Raw genomic sequence first — 19,673 nt, forward strand, 5'->3', positions numbered from 1 at the left:
AGTCCCCACCTTCTATGCTTTCCGGTGAAATACATGGGGAAATCCCATAATGGGAAAAAACCAACTTAGGTTTGGGTTAGGCCCCCTTTAATTCGGAGTGAAAAACCGACGTCACCAAGGGATTTCTAGCCTTTAGATATGGTTACGAGGGAGTCAACAATTCGCGTCCCCACCTTCTATGCTTTCCGGTGAAATACATGGGGAAATCCCATACGGGGAAAAAAAACAACTTAGGGTTAGGGTTAGGCCCCCTTGAATTCGGAGGAAAAAACCGACCTCACCAATGGATTATAGTCTTTAGATATTGTTAGGAGGGGGCAACTTTTCGATTCTCCACCTTCTATGCTCTCCGGTGAAATACATGGGGAAATTCCATAAGGGGAAAAAACCAACTTAGGGTTAGGGTTAGGCCCCCTTGAATTCGGAGGGAAAAACCGACGTAACCAATGGATTATAGTCTTTAGATATTGTTAGGAGGGGGCAACTTTTCGAGTCCCCACCTTGTATGCTCTCTGGTGAAATACATGGGCGAAACCCCTAATTGGAAAAAACCAACTTTGGGTTGGGTTAGGCCCCCTTGTATTCGGAGGGAAAAACCGACCTCACCAATGGATTCCTAGCTTTTGGATATGGTTAGGAGGGGGCAACGTTTCGAGTCCCCACCTTCTATGCTTTCCGGTGAAATACATAGGGAAATCCCATAGGGGGGAAATCCAACTTAGGGTTAGGGTTAGGCCCCCTTGAATTCGGAGGGAAAAACCGACCTCACCAATGGATTCCTATCTTTTGGATATGGTTAGGAGGGGGCAACTTTTTGAGTCCCCACCTTCTATGCTCTCCGGTGAAATACATAGGGAAATCCCATAGGGGGAAAATCCAACTTAGGGTTAGGGTTAGGCCCCCTTGAATTCAGAGGGAAAAACCGACCTCACCAATGGATTCCTAGCTTTTGGATATGGTTAGGAGGGGGCAACTTTTCGAGTCCCCACCTTCTATGCTCTCCGGTGAAATACATGGGGAAATCCCATAGGGGGGAGAAACCAACTTATGGTTAGGGTTAGGCCCCCTTGAATTCGGAGGAAAAAACCGACCTCACCAATGGATTATAGTCTTTAGATATTGTTAGGAGGGGGCAACTTTTCGATTCCCCGCCTTCTATGCTCTCCGGTGAAATACATGGGGAAATTCCATAAGGGGAAAAAACCAACTTAGGGTTAGGGTTAGGCCCCCTTGAATTCGGAGGGAAAAACCGACGTAACCAATGGATTATAGTCTTTAGATATTGTTAGGAGGGGGCAACTTTTCGAGTCCCCAACTTGTATGCTCTCTGGTGAAATACATGGGCGAAACCCCTAATTGGAAAAAACCAACTTTGGGTTGGGTTAGGCCCCCTTGTATTCGGAGGGAAAAACCGACCTCACCAATGGATTCCTAGCTTTTGGATATGGTTAGGAGGGGGCAACGTTTCGAGTCCCCACCTTCTATGCTTTCCGGTGAAATACATAGGGAAATCCCATAGGGGGGAAATCCAACTTAGGATTAGGGTTAGGCCCCCTTGAATTCGGAGGGAAAAACCGACCTCACCAATGGATTCCTAGCTTTTGGATATGGTTAGGAGGGGGCAACTTTTTGAGTCCCCACCTTCTATGCTCTCCGGTGAAATACATGGGGAAATCCCATAGGGGGGAGAAACCAACTTATGGTTAGCGTTAGGCCCCCTTGAATTCGGAGGAAAAAACCGACCTCACCAATGGATTATAGTCTTTAGATATTGTTAGGAGGGGGCAACTTTTCGATTCCCCACCTTCTATGCTCTCCGGTGAAATACATGGGGAAATTCCATAAGGGGAAAAAACCAACTTAGGGTTAGGGTTAGGCCCCCTTGAATTCGGAGGGAAAAACCGACCTCACCAATGGATTCCTAGCTTTTGGATATGGTTAGGAGGGGGCAACGTTTTGAGTCCCCACCTTCTATGCTTTCCGGTGAAATACATAGGGAAATCCCATAGGGGGAAAATCCAACTTAGGGTTAGGGTTAGGCCCCCTTGAATTCGGAGGGAAAAACCGACCTCACCAATGGATTCCTAGCTTTTGGATATGGTTAGGAGGGGGCAACTTTTCGAGTCCCCACCTTCTATGCTCTCCGGTGAAATACATGGGGAAATCCCATAGGGGGGAGAAACCAACTTATGGTTAGGGTTAGGCCCCCTTGAATTCGGAGGAAAAAACCGACCTCACCAATGGATTATAGTCTTTAGATATTGTTAGGAGGGGGCAACTTTTCGATTCCCCACCTTCAATGCTCTCCGGTGAAATACATGGGGAAATTCCATAAGAGGAAAAAACCAAATTAGGGTTAGGGTTAGGCCCCCTTGAATTCGGAGGGAAAAACCGACCTCACCAATGGATTCCTAGCTTTTGGATATGGTTAGGAGGGGGCAACTTTTTGAGTCCCCACCTTCTATGCTCTCCGGTGAAATACATGGGGAAATCCCATAATGGGGAAAAACCAACTTTGGGTTGGGTTTGGCCCCCTTGAATTCAGAGGGAAAAACCGACCTCACCAATAAATTCCGCGCCTTTAGATATGGTTAGGAGGGGGCAACTGTTCGAGTCCCCACCTTCTATGCTCTCCGGTGAAATACATGGGGAAATTCCATAGGGGGAAAAAACCAACTTAGGGTTAGGGTTAGGCCCCCTTGAATTCGGAGGGAAAAACTGACCTCACCCATGGATTCCTAGCTTTTGTATATGGTTAGGAGGGGGCAACTTTTCGATTCCCCACCTTCTATGCTCTCCGGTGAAATACATGGGGAAATTCCATAAGGAGGAAAAACCAACTTTGGGTTGCCTTTGGCCCCCTTGAATTCAGAGGGAAAAACTGACCTCACCAATGGATTCCTAGCTTTTGGATATAGTTAGGAGGGGGCAACTTTTCGAGTCCCCATCTTCTATGCTCTCCGGTGAAATACATGGGGAAATCCCATAATGGGAAAAAACCAACTTAGGTTTGGGTTAGGCCCCCTTTAATTCGGAGGGAAAAACCGACGTCACCAACGGATTCCTAGCCTTTAGATATGGTTAGGAGGGGGCAACTTTTCGAGTCCCCACCTTCTATGCTTTCCGGTGAAATACATGGGGAAATCCCATAGGGGGGAGAAACCAACTTATGGTTAGGGTTAGGCCCCCTTGAATTCGTAGGGAAAAACCGACCTCACCAATGGATTCCTAGCTTTTGGATATGGTTAGGAGGGGGCAACTTTTCGATTCCCCACCTTCTATGCTCTCCGGTGAAATACATGGGGAAATTCCATAAGGAGGAAAAACCAACTTTGGGTTGCCTTTGGCCCCCTTGAATTCAGAGGGAAAAACCGACCTCACCAATGGATTCCTAGCTTTTGGATATGGTTAGGAGTGGGCAACTTTTTGAGTCCCCACCTTCTATGCTCTCCGCTGAAATACATGGGGAAATCCCATAATGGGGAAAAACCAACTTTGGGTTGGGTTTGGCCCCCTTGAATTCAGAGGAAAAACCGACCTCACCAATAAATTCCTCGCCTTTAGATATGGTTAGGAGGGGGCAACTTTTCGAGTCCCCACCTTCTATGCTCTCCGGTGAAATACATGGGGAAATTCCATAGGGGGAAAAAACCAACTTAGGGTTAGGGTTAGGCCCCCTTGAATTCGGAGGGAAAAACTGACCTCACCAATGGATTCCTAGCTTTTGTATATGGTTAGGAGGGGGCAACTTTTCGAGTCCCCACCTTCATTGCTCTCCGGTGAAATACATGGGGAAATCCCATAGGGGGAAAAAACCAACTTAGGGTTAGGGTTAGGCCCCCTTGAATTCGGAGGGAAAAACCGACCTCACCAATGGATTCCTAGCTTTTGGATATGGTTTGGAGGGGGCAACTTTTCGAGTCCCCACCTTCTATGCTCTCCGGTGAAATACATGGGGAAATCCCATAATGGGGAAAAACCAACTTTGGGTTGGGTTTGGCCCCCTTGAATTCAGAGGAAAAAACCGACCTCACCAATGGATTCCTAGCCTTTAGATATGGTTAGGAGGGGGTCAACGTTTCAACTCCCCACCTTCTATGCTTTCCGGTGAAATACATGGGGAAATCCCATAGGGGGAAAATCCAACTTAGGGTTAGGGTTAGGCCCCCTTGAATTCGGAGGAAAAAACCGACCTCACCAATGGATTATAGTCTTTAGATGTTGTTAGGAGGGGGCAACTTTTCGATTCCCCACCTTCTATGCTCTCCGGTGAAATACATGGGGAAATTCCATAGGGGGGAAAAACCAACTTAGGGTTAGGGTTAGGCCCCCTTGAATTCGGAGGGGAAAACTGACCTCACCAATGGATTCCTAGCTTTTGGATGTAGTTAGGAGGGGGCAACTTTTCGAGTCCCCATCTTCTATGCTCTCCGGTGAAATACATGGGGAAATCCCATAGGGGGGAAAAACCAACTTAGGGTTAGGGTTAGGCCCCCTTGAATTCGGAGGGAAAAACTGACCTCACCAATGGATTCCTAGCTTTTGGATGTAGTTAGGAGGGGGCAACTTTTCGAGTCCCCATCTTCTATGCTCTCCGGTGAAATACATGGGGAAATCCCATAATGGGAAAAAACCAACTTAGGTTTGGGTTAGGCCCCCTTTAATTCGGAGGGAAAAACCGACGTCACCAACGGATTCCTAGCCTTTAGATATGGTTAGGAGGGGGCAACTTTTCGAGTCCCCACCTTCTATGCTTTCCGGTGAAATACATGGGGAAATCCCATAGGGGGAAAAAACCAACTTAGGGTTAGGGTTAGGCCCCCTTGAATTCGGAGGGAAAAACCGACCTCACCAATGGATTCCTAGCTTTTGGATATGGTTAGGAGGGGGCAACTTTTCGAGTCCCCACCTTCTATGCTCTCCGGTGAAATACATGGGGAAATCCCATAATGGGAAAAAACCAACTTATGGTTAGGGTTAGGCCCCCTTGAATTCGGAGGAAAAAACCGACCTCACCAATGGATTATAGTCTTTAGATATTGTTAGGAGGGGGCAATTTTTCGATTCCCCACCTTCTATGCTCTCCGGTGAAATACATGGGGAAATTCCATAAGGGGAAAAAACCAACTTGGGGTTAGGGTTAGGCCCCCTTGAATTCGGAGGGAAAAACCGACATAACCAATGGATTATAGTCTTTAGATATTGTTAGGAGGGGGCAACTTTTCGAGTCCCCACCTTCTATGCTCTCTGGTGAAATACATGGGCGAAACCCCTAATTGGAAAAAACCAACTTTGGGTTGGGTTAGGCCCCCTTGTATTCGGAGGGAAAAACCGACCTCACCAATGGATTCCTAGCTTTTGGATATGGTTAGGAGGGGGCAACGTTTCGAGTCCCCACCTTCTATGCTTTCCGGTGAAATACATAGGGAAATTCCATAGGGGGGAAAAACCAACTTAGGGTTAGGGTTAGGCCCCCTTGAATTCAGAGGGGAAAAACTGACCTCACCAATGGATTCCTAGCTTTTGGATGTAGTTAGGAGGGGGCAACTTTTCGAGTCCCCATCTTCTATGCTCTCCGGTGAAATACATGGGGAAATCCCATAATGGGAAAAAACCAACTTAGGTTTGGGTTAGGCCCCCTTTAATTCGGAGGGAAAAACCGACGTCACCAACGGATTCCTAGCCTTTAGATATGGTTAGGAGGGGGCAACTTTTCGAGTCCCCACCTTCTATGCTTTCCGGTGAAATACATGGGGAAATCCCATAGGGGGGAAAAACCAACATAGGGTTAGGGTTAGGCCCCCTTGAATTCGGAGGGAAAAACCGACCTCACCAATGGATTCCTAGCTTTTGGATATGGTTAGGAGGGGGCAACTTTTCGAGTCCCCACCTTCTATGCTCTCCGGTGAAATACATGGGGAAATCCCATAATGGGAAAAAACCAACTTATGGTTAGGGTTAGGCCCCCTTGAATTCGGAGGAAAAAACCGACCTCACCAATGGATTATAGTCTTTAGATATTGTTAGGAGGGGGCAACTTTTCGATTCCCCACCTTCTATGCTCTCCGGTGAAATACATGGGGAAATTCCATAAGGGGAAAAAACCAACTTAGGGTTAGGGTTAGGCCCCCTTGAATTCGGAGGGAAAAACCGACATAACCATTGGATTATAGTCTTTAGATATTGTTAGGAGGGGGCAACTTTTCGAGTCCCCACCTTCTATGCTCTCTGGTGAAATACATGGGCGAAACCCCTAATTGGAAAAAACCAACTTTGGGTTGGGTTAGGCCCCCTTGTATTCGGAGGGAAAAACCGACCTCACCAATGGATTCCTAGCTTTTGGATATGGTTAGGAGGGGGCAACGTTTCGAGTCCCCACCTTCTATGCTTTCCGGTGAAATACATAGGGAAATCCCATAGGGGGAAAATCCAACTTAGGGTTAGGGTTAGGCCCCCTTGAATTCGGAGGGAAAAACCGACCTCACCAATGGATTCCTAGCTTTTGGATATGGTTAGGAGGGGGCAACTTTTCGAGTCCCCACCTTCTATGCTCTCCGGTGAAATACATGGGGAAATCCCATAATGGGAAAAAACCAACTTATGGTTAGGGTTAGGCCCCCTTGAATTCGGAGGAAAAAAACCGACCTCACCAATGGATTATAGTCTTTAGATATTGTTAGGAGGGGGCAACTTTTCGATTCCCCACCTTCTATGCTCTCCGGTGAAATACATGGGGAAATTCCATAAGGGGAAAAAACCAACTTAGGGTTAGGGTTAGGCCCCCTTGAATTCGGAGGGAAAAACCGACATAACCAATGGATTATAGTCTTTAGATATTGTTAGGAGGGGGCAACTTTTCGAGTCCCCACCTTCTATGCTCTCTGGTGAAATACATGGCGAAACCCCTAATTGGAAAAAACCAACTTTGGGTTGGGTTAGGCCCCCTTGTATTCGGAGGGAAAAACCGACCTCACCAATGGATTCCTAGCTTTTGGATATGGTTAGGAGGGGGCAACGTTTCGAGTCCCCACCTTCTATGCTTTCCGGTGAAATACATAGGGAAATCCCATAGGGGGAAATCCAACTTAGGGTTAGGGTTAGGCCCCCTTGAATTCGGAGGGAAAAACCGACCTCACCAATGGATTCCTAGCTTTTGGATATGGTTAGGAGGGGGCAACTTTTCGAATCCCCACCTTCTATGCTCTCCGGTGAAATACATGGGGAAATCCCATAGGGGGGAGAAACCAACTTATGGTTAGGGTTAGGCCCCCTTGAATTCGGAGGAAAAAACCGACCTCACCAATGGATTATAGTCTTTAGATATTGTTAGGAGGGGGCAACTTTTCGATTCCCCACCTTCTATGCTCTCCGGTGAAATACATGGGGAAATTCCATAAGGGGAAAAAACCAACTTAGCTTTAGGGTTAGGCCCCCTTGAATTCAGAGGGAAAAACCGACCTCACCAATGGATTCCTAGCTTTTGGATATGGTTAGGAGGGGGCAACTTTTTGAGTCCCCACCTTCTATGCTCTCCGGTGAAATACATGGGGAAATCCCATAATGGGGAAAAACCAACTTTGGGTTGGGTTTGGCCCCCTTGAATTCAGAGGGAAAAACCGACCTCACCAATAAATTCCTCGCCTTTAGATATGGTTAGGAGGGGGCAACTTTTCGAGTCCCCACCTTCTATGCTCTCCGGTGAAATACATGGGGAAATTCCATAGGGGGAAAAAACCAACTTAGGGTTAGGGTTAGGCCCCCTTGAATTCGGAGGGAAAAACTGACCTCACCAATGGATTCCTAGCTTTTGTATATGGTTAGGAGGGGGCAACTTTTCGAGTCCCCACCTTCATTGCTCTCCGGTGAAATACATGGGGAAATCCCATAGGGGGAAAAAACCAACTTAGGGTTAGGGTTAGGCCCCCTTGAATTCGGAGGGAAAAACCGACCTCACCAATGGATTCCTAGCTTTTGGATATGGTTTGGAGGGGGCAACTTTTCGAGTCCCCACCTTCTATGCTCTCCGGTGAAATACATGGGGAAATCCCATAATGGGAAAAAACCAACTTTGGGTTGGGTTTGGCCCCCTTGAATTCAGAGGAAAAAACCGACCTCACCAATGGATTCCTAGCCTTTAGATATGGTTAGGAGGGGGCAACTTTTTGAGTCCCCACCTTCTATGCTCTCCGGTGAAATACATGGGGAAATCCCATAAGGGGAAAAAACCAACTTAGGTTTGGGTTAGGCCCCCTTTAATTCGGAGGGAAAAACCGACCTCACCAATGGATTATAGTCTTTAGATATGGTTAGGAGGGGGGCAACTTTTCGAGTCCCCACCTTCTATGCTTTCCGGTGAAATACATGGGGAAATCCCATAGGGGGGAAAAACCAACTTAGGGTTAGGGTTAGGCCCCCTTGAATTCGGAGGGAAAAACCGACCTCACCAATGGATTCCTAGCTTTTGGATATAGTTAGGAGGGGGCAACTTTTCGATACCCCACCTTCTATGCTTTCCGGTGAAATACATGGGGAAATCCCATAATGGGAAAAAACCAACTTTGGGTTTCGTTAGGCCCCCTTGTATTCGGAGGGAAAAACTGACCTCACCAATGGACTCCTAGCCTTTAGATATGGTTAGGAGGGGGTCAACCTTTCGATTCCCCACCTTCATTGGTCTCCGGTGAAATACATGGGGAAATCCCATAATGGGAAAAAACCAACTTAGGGTTAGGGTTAGGCCCCCTTGAATTCGGAGGTAAAAGTCGACCTCACCAATGGAATCCTAGCCTTTAGATATGGATAGCTGGGGGTCAACGTTTCGAGTCCCCACCTTCTATGCTTTCCGGTGAAATACATGGGGAAATCCCATAATGGGAAAAAACCAACTTAGGTTTGGGTTAGGCCCCCTTGAATTCAGAGGGAAAAACCGACCTCACCAATGGAATCCTAGCTTTTGGATATGGTTAGGAGGGGGCAACTTTTCGAGTCCCCACCTTCTATGCTCTCCGGTGAAATACATGGGAAAATCCCATACTGGGAAAAAACCAACTTTGGGTTGGGTTTGGCCCCCTTGTATTCAGAGGGAAAAACCGACCTCACCAATGGATTCCTAACCTTTAGATATGGTTAGGAGGGGGCAACTTTTCGAGTCCCCACCTTCTATGCTTTCCGGTGAAATACATGGGGAAATCCCATAGGGAGAAAAAACCAACGTAGGTTTAGGGTTAGGCCCCCTTGAATTCAGAGGGAAAAACCGACCTCACCAATAAATTCCACGCCTTTAGATATGGTTAAGAGGGGGCAACTTTTCGAGTCCCCACCTTCTATGCTCTCCGGTGAAATACATGGGGAAATTCCATATGGGGGAAAAACCAACTTAGGGTTAGGGTTAGGCCCCCTTTTATTCGGAGGGAAAAACTGACCTCACCAATTGCCTCCTAGCCTTTAGATATGGTTAGGAGGGGGTCAACCTTTCGATTCCCCACCTTCATTGGTCTCCGGTGAAATACATGGGGAAATCCCATAGGGGGAAAAAACCAACTTAGGGTTAGGGTTTGGCCCCCTTGAATTCGGAGGGAAAAACCGACCTCACCAATGGATTCCTAGCTTTTCGATATGGTTTGGAGGGGGCAACTTTTCGAGTCCCCACCTTCTATGCTCTCCGGTGAAATACATGGGGAAATCCCATAATGGGAAAAAACCAACTTAGGTTTAGGGTTAGGCCCCCTTGAATTCGGAGGTAAAAGTCGACCTCACCAATGGAATCCTAGCCTTTAGATATGGTTAGCTGGGGGTCAACGTTTCGAGTCCCCACCTTCTATGCTTTCCGGTGAAATACATGGGAAAATCCCATAATGGGAAAAAATCAACTTAGGTTTGGGTTAGGCCCCCTTTAATTCGGAGGGAAAAACCGACCTCACCAACGGATTCCTAGCCTTTAGATATGGTTAGGAGGGGGCAACTTTTCGAGTCCCCACCTTCTATGCTTTCCGGTGAAATACATGGGGAAATCCCATAGGGGGGAAAAACCAACTTAGGGTTAGGGTTAGGCCCCCTTGAATTCGGAGGGAAAAACCGACCTCACCAATGGATTCCTAGCTTTTGGATATGGTTAGGAGGGGGCAACTTTTCGAGTCCCCACCTTCTATGCTCTCCGGTGAAATACATGGGGAAATCCCATAATGGGAAAAAACCAACTTATGGTTAGGGTTAGGCCCCCTTGAATTCGGAGGAAAAAACCGACCTCACCAATGGATTATAGTCTTTAGATATTGTTAGGAGGGGGCAACTTTTCGATTCCCCACCTTCTATGCTCTCCGGTGAAATACATGGGGAAATTCCATAAGGGGAAAAAACCAACTTAGGTTTAGGGTTAGGCCCCCTTGAATTCGGAGGGAAAAACCGACTTAACCAATGGATTATAGTCTTTAGATATTGTTAGGAGGGGGCAACTTTTCGAGTCCCCACCTTCTATGCTCTCTGGTGAAATACATGGGCGAAACCCCTAATTGGAAAAAACCAACTTTGGGTTGGGTTAGGCCCCCTTGTATTCGGAGGGAAAAACTGACCTCACCAATGGATTCCTAGCTTTTGGATGTAGTTAGGAGGGGGCAACTTTTCGAGTCCCCATCTTCTATGCTCTCTGGTGAAATACATGGGGAAATCCCATAATGGGAAAAAACCAACTTAGGTTTGGGTTAGGCCCCCTTTAATTCGGAGGGAAAAACCGACGTCACCAACGGATTCCTAGCCTTTAGATATGGTTAGGAGGGGGCAACTTTTCGAGTCCCCACCTTCTATGCTTTCCGGTGAAATACATGGGGAAATCCCATAGGGGGGAAAAACCAACTTAGGGTTAGGGTTAGGCCCCCTTGAATTCGGAGGAAAAAACCGACCTCACCAATGGATTATAGTCTTTAGATATTGTTAGGAGGGGGCAACTTTTCGATTCCCCACCTTCTATGCTCTCCGGTGAAATACATGGGGAAATTCCATAAGGGGAAAAAACCAACTTAGCTTTAGGGTTAGGCCCCCTTGAATTCAGAGGGAAAAACCGACCTCACCAATGGATTCCTAGCTTTTGGATATGGTTAGGAGGGGGCAACTTTTTGAGTCCCCACCTTCTATGCTCTCCGGTGAAATACATGGGGAAATCCCATAATGGGGAAAAACCAACTTTGGGTTGGGTTTGGCCCCCTTGAATTCAGAGGGAAAAACCGACCTCACCAATAAATTCCACGCCTTTAGATATGGTTAAGAGGGGGCAACTTTTCGAGTCCCCACCTTCTATGTTCTCCGGTGAAATACATGGGGAAATTCCATATGGGGGAAAAACCAACTTAGGGTTAGGGTTAGGCCCCCTTTTATTCGGAGGGAAAAACTGACCTCACCAATTGCCTCCTAGCCTTTAGATATGGTTAGGAGGGGGTCAACCTTTCGATTCCCCACCTTCATTGGTCTCCGGTGAAATACATGGGGAAATCCCATAGGGGGAAAAAACCAACTTAGGGTTAGGGTTTGGCCCCCTTGAATTCGGAGGGAAAAACCGACCTCACCAATGGATTCCTAGCTTTTGGATATGGTTTGGAGGGGGCAACTTTTCGAGTCCCCACCTTCTATGCTCTCCGGTGAAATACATGGGGAAATCCCATAATGGGAAAAAACCAACTTAGGGTTAGGGTTAGGCCCCCTTGAATTCGGAGGTAAAAGTCGACCTCACCAATGGAATCCTAGCCTTTAGATATGGTTAGCTGGGGGTCAACGTTTCGAGTCCCCACCTTCTATGCTTTCCGGTGAAATACATGGGGAAATCCCATAATGGGAAAAAATCAACTTAGGTTTGGGTTAGGCCCCCTTTAATTCGGAGGGAAAAACCGACCTCACCAACGGATTCCTAGCCTTTAGATATGGTTAGGAGGGGGCAACTTTTCGAGTCCCCACCTTCTATGCTTTCCGGTGAAATACATGGGGAAATCCCATAGGGGGGAAAAACCAACTTAGGGTTAGGGTTAGGCCCCCTTGAATTCGGAGGGAAAAACCGACCTCACCAATGGATTCCTAGCTTTTGGATATGGTTAGGAGGGGGCAACTTTTCGAGTCCCCACCTTCTATGCTCTCCGGTGAAATACATGGGGAAATCCCATAATGGGAAAAAACCAACTTATGGTTAGGGTTAGGCCCCCTTGAATTCGGAGGAAAAAACCGACCTCACCAATGGATTATAGTCTTTAGATATTGTTAGGAGGGGGCAACTTTTCGATTCCCCACCTTCTATGCTCTCCGGTGAAATACATGGGGAAATTCCATAAGGGGAAAAAACCAACTTAGGTTTAGGGTTAGGCCCCCTTGAATTCGGAGGGAAAAACCGACTTAACCAATGGATTATAGTCTTTAGATATTGTTAGGAGGGGGCAACTTTTCGAGTCCCCACCTTCTATGCTCTCTGGTGAAATACATGGGCGAAACCCCTAATTGGAAAAAACCAACTTTGGGTTGGGTTAGGCCCCCTTGTATTCGGAGGGAAAAACCGACCTCACCAATGGATTCCTAGCTTTTGGATATGGTTAGGAGGGGGCAACGTTTCGAGTCCCCACCTTCTATGCTTTCCGGTGAAATACATAGGGAAATTCCATAGGGGGGAAAAACCAACTTAGGGTTAGGGTTAGGCCCCCTTGAATTCGGAGGGAAAAACTGACCTCACCAATGGATTCCTAGCTTTTGGATGTAGTTAGGAGGGGGCAACTTTTCGAGTCCCCATCTTCTATGCTCTCCGGTGAAATACATGGGGAAATCCCATAATGGGAAAAAACCAACTTAGGTTTGGGTTAGGCCCCCTTTAATTCGGAGGGAAAAACCGACGTCACCAACGGATTCCTAGCCTTTAGATATGGTTAGGAGGGGGCAACTTTTCGAGTCCCCACCTTCTATGCTTTCCGGTGAAATACATGGGGAAATCCCATAGGGGGGAAAAACCAACTTAGGGTTAGGGTTAGGCCCCCTTGAATTCGGAGGGAAAAACCGACTTAACCAATGGATTATAGTCTTTAGATATTGTTAGGAGGGGGCAACTTTTCGAGTCCCCACCTTCTATGCTCTCTGGTGAAATACATGGGCGAAACCCCTAATTGGAAAAAACCAACTTTGGGTTGGGTTAGGCCCCCTTGTATTCGGAGGGAAAAACCGACCTCACCAATGGATTCCTAGCTTTTGGATATGGTTAGGATGGGGCAACGTTTCGAGTCCCCACCTTCTATGCTTTCCGGTGAAATACATAGGGAAATCCCATAGGGGGAAAATCCAACTTAGGGTTAGGGTTAGGCCCCCTTGAATTCGGAGGGAAAAACCGACCTCACCAATGGATTCCTAGCTTTTGGATATGGTTAGGAGGGGGCAACTTTTCGAATCCCCACCTTCTATGCTCTCCGGTGAAATACATGGGGAAATCCCATAGGGGGGAGAAACCAACTTATGGTTAGGGTTAGGCCCCCTTGAATTCGGAGGAAAAAACCGACCTCACCAATGGATTATAGTCTTTAGATATTGTTAGGAGGGGGCAACTTTTCGATTCCCCACCTTCTATGCTCTCCGGTGAAATACATGGGGAAATTCCATAAGGGGAAAAAACCAACTTAGCTTTAGGGTTAGGCCCCCTTGAATTCAGAGGGAAAAACCGACCTCACCAATGGATTCCTAGCTTTTGGATATGGTTAGGAGGGGGCAACTTTTTGAGTCCCCACCTTCTATGCTCTCCGGTGAAATACATGGGGAAATCCCATAATGGGGAAAAACCAACTTTGGGTTGGGTTTGGCCCCCTTGAATTCAGAGGGAAAAACCGACCTCACCAATAAATTCCACGCCTTTAGATATGGTTAAGAGGGGGCAACTTTTCGAGTCCCCACCTTCTATGCTCTCCGGTGAAATACATGGGGAAATTCCATAGGGGGAAAAAACCAACTTAGGGTTAGGGTTAGGCCCCCTTGAATTCGGAGGGAAAAACTGACCTCACCAATGGATTCCTAGCTTTTGTATATGGTTAGGAGGGGGCAACTTTTCGAGTCCCCACCTTCATTGCTCTCCGGTGAAATACATGGGGAAATCCCATAGGGGGAAAAAACCAACTTAGGGTTAGGGTTAGGCCCCCTTGAATTCGGAGGGAAAAACCGACCTCACCAATGGATTCCTAGCTTTTGGATATGGTTTGGAGGGGGCAACTTTTCGAGTCCCCACCTTCTATGCTCTCCGGTGAAATACATGGGGAAATCCCATAATGGGAAAAAACCAACTTTGGGTTGGGTTTGGCCCCCTTGAATTCAGAGGAAAAAACCGACCTCACCAATGGATTCCTAGCCTTTAGATATGGTTAGGAGGGGGCAACTTTTTGAGTCCCCACCTTCTATGCTCTCCGGTGAAATACATGGGGAAATCCCATAAGGGGAAAAAACCAACTTAGGTTTGGGTTAGGCCCCCTTTAATTCGGAGGGAAAAACCGACCTCACCAATGGATTATAGTCTTTAGATATGGTTAGGAGGGGGGCAACTTTTCGAGTCCCCACCTTCTATGCTTTCCGGTGAAATACATGGGGAAATCCCATAATGGGAAAAAACCAACTTTGGGTTTCGTTAGGCCCCCTTGTATTCGGAGGGAAAAACTGACCTCACCAATGGACTCCTAGCCTTTAGATATGGTTAGGAGGGGGTCAACCTTTCGATTCCCCACCTTCATTGGTCTCCGGTGAAATACATGGGGAAATCCCATAATGGGAAAAAACCAACTTAGGGTTAGGGTTAGGCCCCCTTGAATTCGGAGGTAAAAGTCGACCTCACCAATGGAATCCTAGCCTTTAGATATGGATAGCTGGGGGTCAACGTTTCGAGTCCCCACCTTCTATGCTTTCCGGTGAAATACATGGGGAAATCCCATAATGGGAAAAAACCAACTTAGGTTTGGGTTAGGCCCCCTTGAATTCAGAGGGAAAAACCGACCTCACCAATGGAATCCTAGCTTTTGGATATGGTTAGGAGGGGGCAACTTTTCGAGTCCCCACCTTCTATGCTTTCCGGTGAAATACATGGGGAAATCCCATTGGGAGAAAAAACCAACGTAGGTTTAGGGTTAGGCCCCCTTGAATTCAGAGGGAAAAACCGACCTCACCAATGGATTCCTACCTTTTGGATATGGTTAGGAGGGGGCAACTTTTCGAGTCCCCACCTTCTATGCTCTCCGGTGAAATACATGGGGAAATTCCATATGGGGGAAAAACCAACTTAGGGTTAGGATTAGGCCCCCTTTTATTCGGAGGGAAAAACTGACCTCACCAATTGCCTCCTAGCCTTTAGATATGGTTAGGAGGGGGTCAACCTTTCGATTCCCCACCTTCATTGGTCTCCGGTGAAATACATGGGGAAATCCCATAGGGGGAAAAAACCAACTTAGGGTTAGGGTCTGGCCCCCTTGAATTCGGAGGGAAAAACCGACCTCACCAATGGATTCCTAGCTTTTGGATATGGTTTGGAGGGGGCAACTTTTCGAGTCCCCACCTTCTATGCTCTCCGGTGAAATACATGGGGAAATCCCATAATGGGAAAAAACCAACTTAGGGTTAGGGTTAGGCCCCCTTGAATTCGGAGGTAAAAGTCGACCTCACCAATGGAATCCTAGCCTTTAGATATGGTTAGCTGGGGGTCAACGTTTCGAGTCCCCACCTTCTATGCTTTCCGGTGAAATACATGGGGAAATCCCATAATGGGAAAAAATCAACTTAGGTTTGGGTTAGGCCCCCTTTAATTCGGAGTGAAAAACCGACGTCACCAATGGATTTCTAGCCTTTAGATATGGTTACGAGGGAGTCAACAATTCGCGTCCCCACCTTCTATGCTTTCCGGTGAAATACATGGGGAAATCCCATACGGGGAAAAAAAACAACTTAGGGTTAGGGTTAGGCCCCCTTGAATTCGGAGGAAAAAACCGACCTCACCAATGGATTATAGTCTTTAGATATTGTTAGGAGGGGGCAACTTTTCGATTCCCAACCTTCTATGCTCTCCGGTGAAATACATGGGGAAATTCCATAAGGGGAAAAAACCAACTTATGGTTAGGGTTAGGCCCCCTTGAATTCGGAGGGAAAAACCGACGTAACCAATGGATTATAGTCTTTATATATTGTTAGGAGGGGGCCACTTTTCGAGTCCCCACCTTGTATGCTCTCTGGTGAAATACATGGGCGAAACCCCTAATTGGAAAAAACCAACTTTGGGTTGGGTTAGGCCCCCTTGTATTCGGAGGGAAAAACCGACCTCACCAATGGATTCCTAGCTTTTGGATATGGTTAGGAGGGGGCAACGTTTCGAGTCCCCACCTTCTATGCTCTCCGGTGAAATACATGGGGAAATCCCATAATGGGAAAAAACCAACTTTGGGTTGGGTTTGGCCCCCTTGTATTCAGAGGAAAAAACCGACCTCACCAATGGATTCCTAGCCTTTAGATATGGTTAGGAGGGGGCAACTTTTTGAGTCCCCACCTTCTATGCTCTCCGGTGAAATACATGGGGAAATCCCATAAGGGGAAAAAACCAACTTAGGTTTGGGTTAGGCCCCCTTTAATTCGGAGGGAAAAACCGACCTCACCAATGGATTATAGTCTTTAGATATGGTTAGGAGGGGGGCAACTTTTCGAGTCCCCACCTTCTATGCTTTCCGGTGAAATACATGGGGAAATCCCATAATGGGAAAAAACAAATTTTGGGTTGGGTTTGGCCCGCTTGAATTCAGAGGGAAAAACCGACCTCACCAATGGATTCCTAGCCTTTAGATATGGTTAGGAGGGGGTCAACGTTTCGATTCCCCACCTTCTATGCTTTCCGGTGAAATACATGGGGAAATCCCATAATGGGAAAAAACCAACTTTGGGTTTCGTTAGGCCCCCTTGTATTCGGAGGGAAAAACTGACCTCACCAATGGACTCCTAGCCTTTAGATATGGTTAGGAGGGGGTCAACCTTTCGATTCCCCACCTTCATTGGTCTCCGGTGAAATACATGGGGAAATCCCATAATGGGAAAAAACCAACTTAGGGTTAGGGTTAGGCCCCCTTGAATTCGGAGGTAAAAGTCGACCTCACCAATGGAATCCTAGCCTTTAGATATGGATAGCTGGGGGTCAACGTTTCGAGTCCCCACCTTCTATGCTTTCCGGTGAAATACATGGGGAAATCCCATAATGGGAAAAAACCAACTTAGGTTTGGGTTAGGCCCCCTTGAATTCAGAGGGAAAAACCGACCTCACCAATGGATTCCTAGCTTTTGGATATGGTTGGGAGGGGGTCAACGTTTCGAGTCCCCACCTTCTAATCTTTCCGGTGAAATACATGGGGAAATCCCATAGGGGGAAAATCCAACTTAGGGTTAGGGTTAGGCCCCCTTGAATTCGGAGGGAAAAACTGACCTCACCAATGGATTCCTAGCTTTTGGATATAGTTAGGAGGGGGCAACTTTTCGAGTCCCCACCTTCTATGCTCTCTGGTGAAATACATGGGCGAAACCCCTAATTGGAAAAAACCAACTTTGGGTTGGGTTAGGCCCCCTTGTATTCGGAGGTAAAAACCGACTTCACCAATGCATTCCTAGCCTTTAGATATGGTTAGGAGGGGGTCAACGTTTCGAGTCCTCACCTTCTATGCTTTCCGGTGAAATACATGGGGAAATCCCATAGGGGTAAAAAACCAACTTAGGGTTAGCGTTAGGCCCCTTCGAATTCGGAGGTAAAAACTGACCTCACCAATGGATTCCTAGCTTTTGGATATGGTTAAGAGGGGGCAACTTTTTGAGTCCCCACCTTCTATGCTCTCCGGTGAAATACATGGGGAAATCCCATAATGGGAAAAAACCAACTTTGGGTTTCGTTAGGCCCCCTTTTATTCGGAGGGAAAAACTGACCTCACCAATTGCCTCCTAGCCTTTAGATATGGTTAGGAGGGGGTCAACCTTTCGATTCCCCACCTTCATTGGTCTCCGGTGAAATACATGGGGAAATCCCATAGGGGGAAAAAACCAACTTAGGGTTTGGGTTTGGCCCCCTTGAATTCGAAGGGAAAAACCGACCTCACCAATGGATTCCTAGCTTTTGGATATGGTTTGGAGGGGGCAACTTTTCGAGTCCCCACCTTCTATGCTCTCCGGTGAAATACATGGGGAAATCCCATAATGGGAAAAAACAAATTTTGGGTTGGGTTTGGCCCGCTTGAATTCAGAGGGAAAAACCGACCTCACCAATGGATTCCTAGCCTTTAGATATGGTTAGGAAGGGTCAACGTTTCGATTCCCCACCTTCTATGCTTTCCGGTGAAATACATGGGGAAATCCCATAATGGGAAAAAACCAACTTTGGGTTTCGTTAGGCCCCCTTGTATTCAGAGGGAAAAACTGACCTCACCAATGGACTCCTAGCCTTTAGATATGGTTAGGAGGGGGTCAACCTTTCGATTCCCCACCTTCATTGGTCTCCGGTGAAATACATGGGGAAATCCCATAATGGGAAAAAACCAACTTAGGGTTAGGGTTAGGCCCCCTTGAATTCGGAGGTAAAAGTCGACCTCACCAATGGAATCCTAGCCTTTAGATATGGATAGCTGGGGGTCAACGTTTCGAGTCCCCACCTTCTATGCTTTCCGGTGAAATACATGGGGAAATCCCATAATGGGAAAAAACCAACTTAGGTTTGGGTTAGGCCCCCTTGAATTCAGAGGGAAAAACCGACCTCACCAATGGAATCCTAGCTTTTGGATATGGTTAGGAGGGGGCAACTTTTCGAGTCCCCACCTTCTATGCTCTCCGGTGAAATACATGGGAAAATCCCATACTGGGAAAAAACCAACTTTGGGTTGGGTTTGGCCCCCTTGTATTCAGAGGGAAAAACCGACCTCACCAATGGATTCCTAGCCTTTAGATATTGTTAGGAGGGGGCAACTTTTCGAGTCCCCACCTTCTATGCTTTCCGGTGAAATACATGGGGAAATCCCATAGGGAGAAAAAACCAACGTAGGTTTAGGGTTAGGCCCCCTTTTATTCGGAGGTAAAAACCAACTTCACCAATGGATTCCTAGCCTTTAGATATGGTTAGGAGGGGGTCAACGTTTCGAGTCCTCACCTTCTATGCTTTCCGGTGAAATACATGGGGAAATCCCATAGGGGTAAAAAACCAACTTAGGGTTAGCGTTAGGCCCCTTCGAATTCGGAGGTAAAAACCGACCTCACCAATGGATTATAGTCTTTAGATGTTGTTAGGAGGGGGCAACTTTTCGATTCCCCACCTTCTATGCTCTCCGGTGAAATACATGGGGAAATTCCATAGGGGGGAAAAACCAACTTAGGGTTAGGGTTAGGCCCCCTTGAATTCGGAGGGAAAAACTGACCTCACCAATGGATTCCTAGCTTTTGGATATAGTTAGGAGGGGGCAACTTTTCGAGTCCCCATCTTCTATGCTCTCCGGTGAAATACATGGGGAAATCCCATAATGGGAAAAAACCAACTTAGGTTTGGGTTAGGCCCCCTTTAATTCGGAGGGAAAAACCGACGTCACCAACGGATTCCTAGCCTTTAGATATGGTTAGGAGGGGGCAACTTTTCGAGTCCCCACCTTCTATGCTTTCCGGTGAAATACATGGGGAAATCCCATAG

Source organism: Natrix helvetica (assembly GCF_964273705.1).
Source record: "Natrix helvetica genome assembly, chromosome: 3".
Taxonomy (NCBI): Eukaryota; Metazoa; Chordata; class Lepidosauria; order Squamata; family Natricidae; genus Natrix; species Natrix helvetica.